At 60.7% G+C, this 11,079-nt stretch overlaps 1 protein-coding gene across 1 annotated transcript in view; it reads right to left on the bottom strand.

The window, feature by feature from the left end:
• Positions 1 to 7,790, bottom strand: part of CNTFR (ciliary neurotrophic factor receptor) — a 260,349-nt gene extending 252,559 nt beyond the window's left edge. The window contains exon 1 of the mRNA XM_019531876.1: positions 7,767 to 7,790. The gene's annotated coding sequence lies outside the window, so the exon portion shown is untranslated. The remainder of the gene's footprint in view (positions 1 to 7,766) is intronic.
• Positions 7,791 to 11,079: the final 3,289 nt, after the last annotated feature.

Below are 11,079 nucleotides of genomic sequence, written 5' to 3'. Positions count from 1 at the left end.
GGGCTCAAGCTGCAGCAAGGGAAGCTGAGTTGAGATGTTTGGAAAAGCTTTTTGGGTGCTGAAGCACTGAAATGGAGATGATGGAGTCTCCATCCTTGGAAGTTGAGGTTGGATATCAGGAAAAACTCTCTCATGAGGAGGGTGGTGAAGCACTGGAGCAGGCTGCCCAGAGAGGCGGTGCAGTCTCCATCCTTGGAGGTGTTGAAGCCCCGGGTAGACAAAGCCCTGGCTGGGATGATGGAGTTGGGGCTGGTCCTGCTTGGAGCAGGGGTTGGATTAGGTCCCTTCCCACCCTCATTTTCTATGTTTCTATGATTTGCATGAGCTGCCCGTTTGCTTGTGGGCTCTGGTCGATGATATGAAGTCATGATGACTCTATGGAGATGGTAATGTGCCATTTGCTGACAAAGCCTGAAGTCATTCCCATCGGAGGGGATGGGGGTCAGCAGCCTTTCAGACTGTGCTGTGTCCAGACAGGTCAGCCAAGGGAACCAGTTTCCCCTCCCAACCTCTATACGGGGCTGGGGGATTGACAAGTGACATCTCCCACCCTGCAGCGGGTTTCATAGAGGGACAAGAGAAAGGAGCAGAGCTCCATAGGGAGCTGCTGGGTAGAAGAGAGCGGGCAGGGAGGTTTCCATAGTAGGGGACAGCCCATTTAGCCCTTCCCTGGCAAGGGCTCTGTCACTCAGAAGAGAGGCTGACACCCGAGGAAGATCCTGGACACACCGGAGGGCTCTGACCAAGCCCAATGAACCCTGCAGAGCAGGCAGAAAACTCCCAGCAAGGGAGACACGGACCAAGGGGTTTAGGGTCTGACTGATATGGGGTGGGGGGGGATTGCCTTCATCTATAGTGGGGGGACAGCTTGGGCCTGGGCCTGAGCTGCCCGTACAGTCCAGAGCCTTGAGGGCACCCAGAGATGCTCCCACAAGGTCCTCAGTAGCACACAGCCAGACGAGGAGCTGCCCCAGGGCAGTGTAGGACCACCCTGGTCCGCCAAGCTGGGCACGCAGAACCAGCCCAGACATCAGCCCACAGTGGCGGTGGTTGCAGTGAGCTCGGGGGCAGCAGAAAATCAGCCTGGAACCAGGGCCACAATTAGGGGCAGACGCTTCCCGCTCTACGGCGGGGACGGTGCCACTGCCCGGGGGTGGGCTGCAAGATTCAGGACCCCTCGCCAGCCTGAAGCCCACTTCATAGTAGTCAGGGAGAACCATCTCCCCACTCCACACACGCACACGCACACATGCGTATGTGCACACACTTGCACATGTGCAGACCCACATACACATATACATGCACAAACACACCTGTATACCTGCACATGTGTATATACGCATCCACATGCATGCACACACAGCTGCACACCTGCATATGTGCACGCACCCACACCTGCACACATGTATTCGCAGGCATGCACACACAGCTGCACATGTGCGCACACACCCCTGCATATGTGCATGCACACACACACACATCTGTACATGTGCTCCAACACACGCGCACATACACACACACACACACACACTTGCACAGACACATGCACACATGCACATGCACACACCCAGAGACCCCTTATTTTGGCCATTGCCTTGGCAACAAAATGAACATTATGAGGACCCAGTGACTCTTATAAATGCAAACCACTTCGTAATTATTTAAGCAGGTCTCGGCTCCGTGAGACCCTGCCGGAGGACTGGAGCCCACCGCGAGCTGTGGCCAAATTCGTGCAGAAATCCGAGCCCTGCAGAACCCGGCGGGGTCCATTTCGAACAGGAGGTGCGGCGCGGGGAGCCCGCTGGGGGCAATGCAGGCAGTGAGTGTAAAACATCGCAGCTACCCAGGTGGCGGAAAGGCCTTGCAAGATGGGGGCCTGGATGAGCTGTGGGGGCTCACGCTGCCGCGGGACAGCGCAGCAGCCGTGCGCTCGTCGGCAGCAGGGGAAAGGCAGAGCCAGACACGAGGAGCAGGAGGCCCAGACCGCCAGCGCGGGGTCTCCGGAAAGGAAAGTCCCCTTCCAGCCCTGGCCAAGACGACACTGCTCACCTGCTCTGCCCAGCCCTCCAGGCACTGGCTCCCACCCGCACGAGACGCAGAACAAGCCGAGGAGGATTTTCCAGGCAGGGCCGCAGTGAGTACAGGCGAGTCTGGCTGTCACGGGGGTCAAAGAGTAATAGAAAACGAGGGACCTGCGGAGGTCCCCTCTAGTCCAACTCCTGCCTGAGGCAGGATCGGCCCTGTGCAAGCCAGCCCAGACACATCCGACCTCTGAGCAAAACCAAGCAGCCTCCCCCGACACAACCACAAGACGCACACAATTCAGGGGAGGGGGCCTTCATCCACTAGAGAGGTTCAGCAGGAGCCATTTGCTAGAGGCAAAAGTCCCCTTGGCTCCAGGAGGAGCTGTGGACACTGCTGCTCAAACCCAGGCTGCTTATTCAAGGGGCGATGCAAGCCTACGGTTTCAGGCATGCCAGCGTGAGTGTTGCTCTCCAGCTCCGTCACCGAAGGGTGAGCTCCCCAGGGCTATGCAGAACACCAAACGCTGCATTAAAAGACAGGCGAGCACCAGGTGGGCTCCAAGATGCCCGTGCAGCGAGCGAGCCGCGCCGACACGGCCGTCAGGGAGAGCGGTCCGGCTGGATTCCCAGAGGGTTTGAAGCCTCCGAGGGTTGGGTGTCCGGTGCTGAACACCTCGGGCTGTCAAGAGCTGAGTATTTGCACCACCACGTCTCCGGGAAGAGGCATCGATTGTGAAACCAGCCGTTCAGCTGGAGGCCCCAAGCCGGCGTGCACAGGGGCAGGGCTCCCAGAAGCCACCCCTCCCCCCCCCCCTGCAGAGCGGCCGCCGGGACCAGGCCCCGGGGAGACGGGCTTACAGTGACCTCATGGCTCTCTTCTGTCATTACCCGCTCCCAGGCCCTGACTCACAGGCACGCGGCTTAACGAGGCCGTTTGTCAGGGAAACCAATCCGATTTGAGAGGAGACATCTGACCTTGGGTACATCGCTGCGACCCGGCTCAGCCGGCGTCGAGTCATCCGCGGCCGGCTGCTGCGTGCACCCCCCCACAGAGTGTCGGGGGAGCCGAGGGCTCCGGCCTCCTCGTTAGGGTGATTGAATGGGGCCCGGCAGACTTGCTTTGGGAATGCAAGAGATGAAGGAAGGCATGGCCTGGACCATACGGACGTGTGCACGGCACAGGACACAGTACCAGGGAGAGGTAGCCCCTGGGGGAGCAATGCCCAATGGATGCACCCCATGAGGGGCCTTACTGGGATGGGATTTGGGTAAGAAACACTGGAATTCACGTCTTCTAATGCCCCTGCCAGGTCTCCGCCCAGGGGTAATGACTGCTGGTCTCGCACCCAGACTCATGCCAGGTATATTTGGACTCACAGGCAAGAGGGCCTGGTGTCTGCAGTGGAGGGGCAGAGATGGGCCAGCTCTGCTCCTCGTCCCAATGCTGGATGGAAAAGATGGCCTTGGCCTTGCAATGGGCCTGCCAGAGAGATCCTGCATCCCCAGAGCGAGCAGCAAAAGTGGGAGACGGGATGGAGGAGGAAAGGCTGAGAGCTGCGGTTATTTAGCCTGGAGGAGAGAAGTCTGATGGGGGGCATTTGATCCCAGTCTTCAAATCCCTGGCAGGTGATGACAAAAAGGATGGAGATGGGCTTTTTTTCCCACAAAGACAAGGAGCAATGGCCTCAAGCTGCAGCAGGGGAAACTGAGGCTGGAGAGGAAGAGGACCATTTTGAGGGTGGGCAAGCACAGAGAAGCTGGGGAAACTCCACCCCTGGGTGTCTTCAAAAGCAGACCCGGGGCTGGGACGGTTTGGTTGGGGCTGGAGTCGATGGGGACCTTGCGAGGTCCTTTCCAACCCACCTTTGATCCTGTGCACCCAAGGACTTAGAAACACCGCAAGAGGGGGCGGGAGCTGCAATGGGAGCAGACCCGTGGCCCCAAAACAAGACAGCCATATCACCCTCGTGATGAGAGGGTTCGAGTCCCCCGAGAAGAAGGCAGGGGCTCCCCCTTAGTGAGGGCACAACAGCCAGGGCCCCCTCCCAGCAGTGACAGGCAGCCAGGGCAGCACGGTTAACCAGAGGAACTCCCTGCCGCCGGACACCATGGGAATGAAGTGCTTGGAGAGGAAAAGGAGCTTGTAAAGGGTGGCAGGAAAGGAAGAAAAGTGAGTCTGAAACCACGTTTTGGTTCCGTTTCCCCTGAAACCTGATTTGGCAACTTTAAAAGCTTGAGAAATGTTGGCTTCAGTTTTCAAGAGAGGCAACGAGCTGCCCTGTGGTGCCACAAAGCAGGGGATGGCCAACCCTGGCATGCAAGCTCAAAGGGCACGAGCCTAAAGGAAGCTCCCCGCACGGACAGCCCCGCCACGGAGCCACTCCGACGGGGTCCGGCAGGAGCGCCCAAGCAGGGCTCTCCCGAGCCGGGCCGGCTTAGCCATCCCTTCACCCCTCCCCTTGCATCCTGTCCTGTCCCAGCCGCACCCGCACCCTGCGAGGCAGACCCCACCCCACCGATCCAGTCCAGACCCCTGGGCCCACGACTGCGCACCCCCAGCACCCCTGGCTCCTCCGGCCCAGCCCGAGAGCGCCTGGAGCTGACGGAGAATGAAGACTAGCAATCAAGACAGCTGCATTGATCCTCCTGCCAGCCAGCTCCCTCCTGCCTCGGATAATGGCATCGATCAGGAAGTTGGGGCTGCTCCATTTCCTCGGCCACCCCCGGCACATCTTCCTGCCCACCGCTCCCGAAGAAGGGGGCTGCTCCCCAAAACGCGGCCGCCGGGAATGGCGGAGCCGTGCCGAAACCCGCGCCTAAACCCCTTCGTCCCGCTTGGGCCTGGGGGCCGGCAACGTGCTCGGATTACCCCCGCGCTGAGTCGGTGCGCTGGCTCGGGGAAGTCCCTGAAGGCTCAGCGTCTGAGCTATCTACATCGTTCATCACTTAGATTAGCTATTGTCTTAATCCTCTTTAAACTACTCTATAATACATAAGGGGAATGGATGGTCCAGACGCTCCGGGTACCTACAACCTCTCATGCTCCAGCCGATCTGTTTGGGCACCGGCTGGGATGACAGATACGGGGATGTCAGGGAAGATAAAGGTACCTGTTGAGTCTCTTACGGCTGATTGACTCTCCCTCCCTCCCGCTCGACAGCCTTGCTAAGATACTTCTCCGCTCTCTGTCTCTCTCTTCCTCTGCAAGTGCACAGCTCCATCCACCCCCGCCACAGCCATCTCTGCTACCCGCCAGCAAGATCCCGGCTGCCAGGATATTTTTAGCCTATGCCAACTGCTGCAAGCAAAGGCCAGCATCGCCCGAGGTCCAACCCAGCTTTTGCTTTGCTGGATACGAGGAGGAGGAGGAGGACGACCTTCGCTCGGCTAGCCCACGAGCCTGCACCGTGCACCCGGACCGGGGAGACTCAGGGTTGCCCCGGGTTTCCGTATTCCCCGATCGCATGCTGCGACGCGCCGACAACCCAGGGAAAGGAGGCGACCGGGGGAGAGATGAAGGGCAAAGAGTCTGGGCGTGGGGGGGGGAACTGAACAAAACCCAACAAGACAGACGCAAATGAGGCTTTGGTTCTCTGGCTGCTGGAGCGGAGGGAGCTCATAAACAGACAGATGAGAGCTAAATTGTCTTTTGAACCTCTGTATCAGTATTCACATTACAGCGGCTGGCTTCCAGCAATTGCAGCGTATTAATAATAAATGCTACATAATTACGGCGGGCGCGCTTTTGTCCTCTCCCCGCGCTCCGTCAATGTCTGCTTAACTCTGTGCAGCCCGCGGCCAGCCGGCCCTCCGTGGGCCTCGCCGGCACGCTCCTGGCGTGGGTCGCCCCAGCCCCGCCGAGGCATCGGCAACGCCCGGCTCCTCCAAGTGGGGATGGAGCCTTCCCGCGTGTTTATCCAGGCCCCCCGCCAGCCATGCACGCACACGCACACGCACACGCACACGCACACAACAGGCCTCCCCAGGCTGGACGATAACGTGGGAGGAGGGGGAAGCGCAGCTGCGCAATCCTACCCAGCGGGGCATTAACCAGAAAGCATCGCTGCGGCGGGCACCAGGTGCGGGGAATGAACACCCTGCGCCTACGGACAGCATCGGGGCCCTGCTGGGTTAGGTACCGAGCACATGTGCGCGCACACCCATCTGTGAAGATGCATACACACACACGTGCATACATGCATGCACACACGTGCACATATACGTGAAGATGCATGCACGCGTGTCTGCATGCAAGTGTGCTCAGGTGGGATCCAGCTGTCACAGTGCAAGCGATTCTCAAAACCCCCAAGCCGAGTGCGCGTGCACATATGCACATGTGCGCATGTGCACACATACCAGCACACGTGTGCATGCAAATTTGTGCATATATGAAAACATGCACATGGCCATTCATGTGTGCACACATTCACATGCGCACACACACGCACAGAGGCATGTTCCCCAGTGTGCCGGGTCTCGAAGGTGGGAGACAGTAACGAGCAGACCGTCTGTGTGCGTATGCCTGCGCTGGGGCACGCTGCGCGGGGGCATCTCTGCCCGGGCTGCCCTGCCCGAGCAGAGATGTGGGGCAGGAAGGGACCTGCAGAGTCACAGCTAGTGCGAGCCCTGCCTGAGGCAGGGTGGGCCCAAGGCAACTGTTCGTAAAACTACGGTCAGCCCCAGGCATCACACCCAAGCCTGCCACAGGGAAAGCAGGGGGATGCAACGGCCAATGTCCTGCTGCAGCAGAAAGATGCTCCAGAGAGCCCAGGCAGAGGCCGTGCTCAGCCTTTGCCCACCCGCCTCCCCCCTGCCCTTCCACGGGATCCTTCTCCCCACCAGCCTCCAGCGATGCCTCTTTCCTCTGGGCATCGCTACTGCGCACGTCCCCGGAGATCAGGCTTCTCCCAAACTCCCCACAAAATGGGGCTTTTTCTCATGGGCACCGTTTCCCTTGCAAGCTAGGCTCCATCCCAGCACAGGCCTGCGCAGACTAAGCACCTGGGACCCTTTTGCACGGCAGATGCCAGGCAGAAGTAAGTTGCACAGCGATTTCCACACCCTCTCCACTCCCTGCTCATGGCAATACAGACGAGCCCCCGTCCGACACTTCTTGAGAGAGAGAGAAAGGCTTTTATCAGCTCGACTTGCAAATTGAAGTCGTGAGCCTGGCTTTGCTCCCTGTACCAGAAGCCCCTCCTGCTTTGCTACCCCACAAGCGGAGAGACCGCGGTCCGTAGCACGGTGCAGGTCTCATTCACACCTCGCTGATTGGTTTGCTCCAGCATTGGCCTTTCCGGGGCCACCATCCTGCCCCTTCCCGTGGCTTAAATCACATCATCCGTGCAGCAGTGCCCCAGATGGGAAGTCCACGCCAAAAACCCAAGGCAAAGCGCGCCAGCTCTCAGCACAAGTGACCTTGCTCGTGCCCCTTGTTGCAGACCTGCCAGCAAATAACCACCCAGCCACTCATCATGCACGCGTGCTGTCCTGTCCAAAGCCAGAGCTCGGCAGGCGGGGAGCACCGAGGCTGGACAGACAAGGGCCTCACAAGGACAGGCGATGTGTCACCTCGACCATCGTGCCTACATGTATGATGGATCCCACGCATCGTGTCTGTGTGCAGCACACGGCTCCATCAGCTCCGTGCACTGGAGAGTCGTGACCCATCCGCCAGGAGAGGAGCTGGGCTCCCGTGTCCTCCTCAATACCCAAACCACCGATGACTGGGGGGGCTGGACCTGCTGACCCCGGGAGGTCCCTTCCAGTCCTAATGTCTACGAATCTATGAATTGTGCGAGCTCCCACCTATAATATGGCAGATCGGGGCCAAGCTGGGAAACCCAAAGGAAACTCAGCGTGGTGTAAATGGTGTAGGAGCCAGCCAGGACTGTTGGAGCCCTGGCAACACCCGGGGATCCCATCCTGCAGCATGGCTCAGCTGTGCTAGCAACTGGCCCCCGCCTCGCGACGGCCACCAAAGCAGGCGGCCAGCCCCGGCGTGGCCTGAGGGACCCGGAAGAGACCCGCAAACCCAGGTGCCCGTGTCAGAAATGCCCGCAGGGACAGTCTCGAGCTAGCTCTGCAATAACTGGGCATCCCGTGGTGCAGAATGAATGGGGATCTTTCCCCACTGCCCCAAAGCTTTCCAACAGGACCTGTTCCTCCAGGCTTGCAGCCCCCTTGCAGCACCGTGCCCTGGTCCTGGCGCTCAGTGAGCACGGTGCATCCTCTGCAATAGCAAGGGCTGGCACTGCTAAAGCCTTCTCCTGCTGCCAGGCGTTGCCAAGCTTAGAAAACCATGCAAAAAACAGAGCCACCATCTCCGCTCACCCAGCAAAGTGCCCACAGCAAGGGTCCTGGGATGCCCTCCCCCCGCTGCAGGGCATCCCTTTGCCCCTCCCCTGCCCTGCACACAGGTAAGTTGCACCCCCTGCCTGGCGTGGCCTGTGTGGGGTAGGCCTGCTCCACCTGGGTCAGGCGTGCGGAGGAGCAGGGGGTCTGCAAAGCTCCTGCCGTAGCTCCCTTGCACCCCAGCTCTCCATGGTGCGCACTCATGGTCATGCACAGAGGAACCACGGGCTCGCCCATGGGCATGCAGGGGAGAGGCATCAGGGACGAGCGCGCTGCACAGGGGTGTCAAAGACAGCCCCATCCTCCAGCCCCCGGTGCAATCAAGTGGGCTCACAGGCAGCACGCGTGGCATGCCGGATAGCCCCGTGGGTGCCTGCTCTAGCACACGTGTGCTCCATGCCAGGTCCAGCATGCATCTGGGAGTGTCCACATGCGTGGAGCAGGCACCGTGTCCCCCACTGCACTGCCAACATCCCGGCGGCGTGGGCTGGCTAGAAGCGGATCAGGCCCTCGGGCCACAGGTTGCTGACTCCTGTCACACGGGAGAGAGGAGCTGGAGCTGGAGCTGGAGCTGGGAGGAATTTCCCAAGCGCTTTAGGTAATGGATTTGTCTAGGATGGCTTGGACAGGGCTGATCCTGCCTCGTTGGACTAGATGTGACCTCTGGGAGGTCCCTTCCAGCTCAACTCCTCTTTGATTTCGGTTAAAAGAAGCCCAAACTCTGCAGGAAAACAAGGGCGGGGGGGATGAATTCAACTCAAAGATGCGGTGGAAAAAGAGACATAAGAATTGCTGGGTTTCAAACCCCTCCGGCCAGCATCCCAGCTCCAAGGGGCTCGGCTCTGACACCCCAATTCAACATAGCAAAGCCAAGGAGAGGGTTTTAAAACGGTTCAAGGAAAATAAAAAAAGGAACCGTGGAGCAGACCCCATCCCCCTCCTTTGACATCACCTGCCCGACAGTCGGATTTTGACTCTTGGCTCCAGTTCGGGACGGGAGAAATGGCTCGAAACCACACCAGGTTTTGCAGCCGGGAAAGGCTCCCCCCGCCTGGCGCTGATCACAATGAGGACTAATTGCTGCAGATTTCCTTGGAAGAACAAACAAAACCTCCTGATGAAAGCCGCCGCTATGGCAAGGCCCCACGGTGCCCGCCCCACCCCACTCGGCACTACTGATTACTGCAGCGGTAATGGGGCAGAGAGGGGGCACTCAGGTGGGTAACGATGTCGAAGCACCTGGCACCGCCTGGGCAACGAGGGAGAAAGCGGAGACGCAAATGCAGGACGGGCTCTCGCTCTCCGGCGCTGCGAACGAGCGGGTGAAATTGAGCGTGTCAGCACAGCCGAACATGGCGGTAACGGGGGCGCCCGGAGAGAAGAAGCGCGAGGAGAAGACGCCAGGCCCGGTCCAGGGACGGCGCGCCGGGCGAGAGGGGGCCAGGCCGCCGGGGTCCCGGGTTGGAGCAAGGGGCCCTCCCGACTGGCCTGCAAAATCCCCCCGCGCCCTGAAACGCAGGCCGCAGGCAGGCGGCGACGGGACCCGGAGGGGGGAGCAGGGGCATTGCGGGCACGGGGGATAAACGGCTGCAGAGGCTGGGCTGGGCCGGGGCTGCGGCCCCCGAGACCCCCCAAGCTCGAGGCCAGGGCAGGGGAGCCGGGGAGCGGCTGGGGTCGCGGCAGCTCCATGCCCGAGCTGAGGGCACTGCGACGGGCAGCGCAAGGCAACGAGCCCGTGGCACGCTCTGGGAAACACCCTCCCAGCCAGGGGCTTGGCTCCACGGGGATCGTTTTCTGGCTTGGGGCCACGTGTCCGCCATGCTCCTCCCGGCCAGTCCCAGCTGTCTTGTCCCGCGGTCACCCTTTCCCCCGCACGCGCGTCCTGGCCCCGGCGCACAGCCATGCCCGGGACCATGAGCCCGGCCACCGCCCTTCGATGCCGATCTGAAGGTCATCCCGGTGCACGGCGCGCTCTGCCACTGCCCCTCGATCCCACGATGTTGCAGCCCTGAGCATCTCTTGGAAAGGCCCTCGGCTCTTCCGCTGCCCCGCGCCACCGGTGCCAGCCGCTCACCTCTGCCCGAGCCTTTCCCGTGCCCCGACCCTGCCCGTGGGGAGAGGGTATCGCGTCGACCCCCTGTAGAGCAAACAAAAGGGACTTTGCACACCCTCCGAGCTCCCCGAGAGCATCTTTTTATCGGCGCACAGACATCCACAAGCCACGTGCATCGGAGAGCGGCTGGGCTGGCAGCTCCAGGCGGCATCAGCCCCATCACAGCCACCCTAGCCTGACCCTACAACTGCTCCAACAAGCCTCTCGCTCAACAACCGCACGCAGCACCCCCCAAACACACCCACCACGCCCAGGTCCACGACGGGCAAGCTGGGGGATGAGGGCACTCCGGTAACATCACCGGGACAAGCTACGCCACGAAGCCCCGTGCATCCCGGCAGCCTCGCGCCTACGGCCTGGCAGGAAAGCCCCCCATGCCCACCGCAGGACGGCGCCAGCTCCCGCGTTACGGCTGCGCCCAGCACCGCACCGGCGCACTTCCAAATGCCAAGCGTCTCCGCGAGCCCGGCGCGCTGCTTAAACCAGCTCCGCATCAGGTGGAGGGAGAGGGAAGAGACAGCTCACTGATAGCGAGGCAGCCGGGAGTCCCCGAATCCCTCTGAAGTGCACGGGGCTTAATCGGACTTA

This window comes from Crocodylus porosus, unplaced genomic scaffold (assembly GCF_001723895.1).
Source record: "Crocodylus porosus isolate Cpor-Errol unplaced genomic scaffold, CroPor_comp1, whole genome shotgun sequence".
NCBI classification, from domain to species: Eukaryota; Metazoa; Chordata; order Crocodylia; family Crocodylidae; genus Crocodylus; species Crocodylus porosus.
Note: the sequence above shows the minus strand (reverse complement) of the source record. Positions and strands in the feature narration are given on the sequence as shown.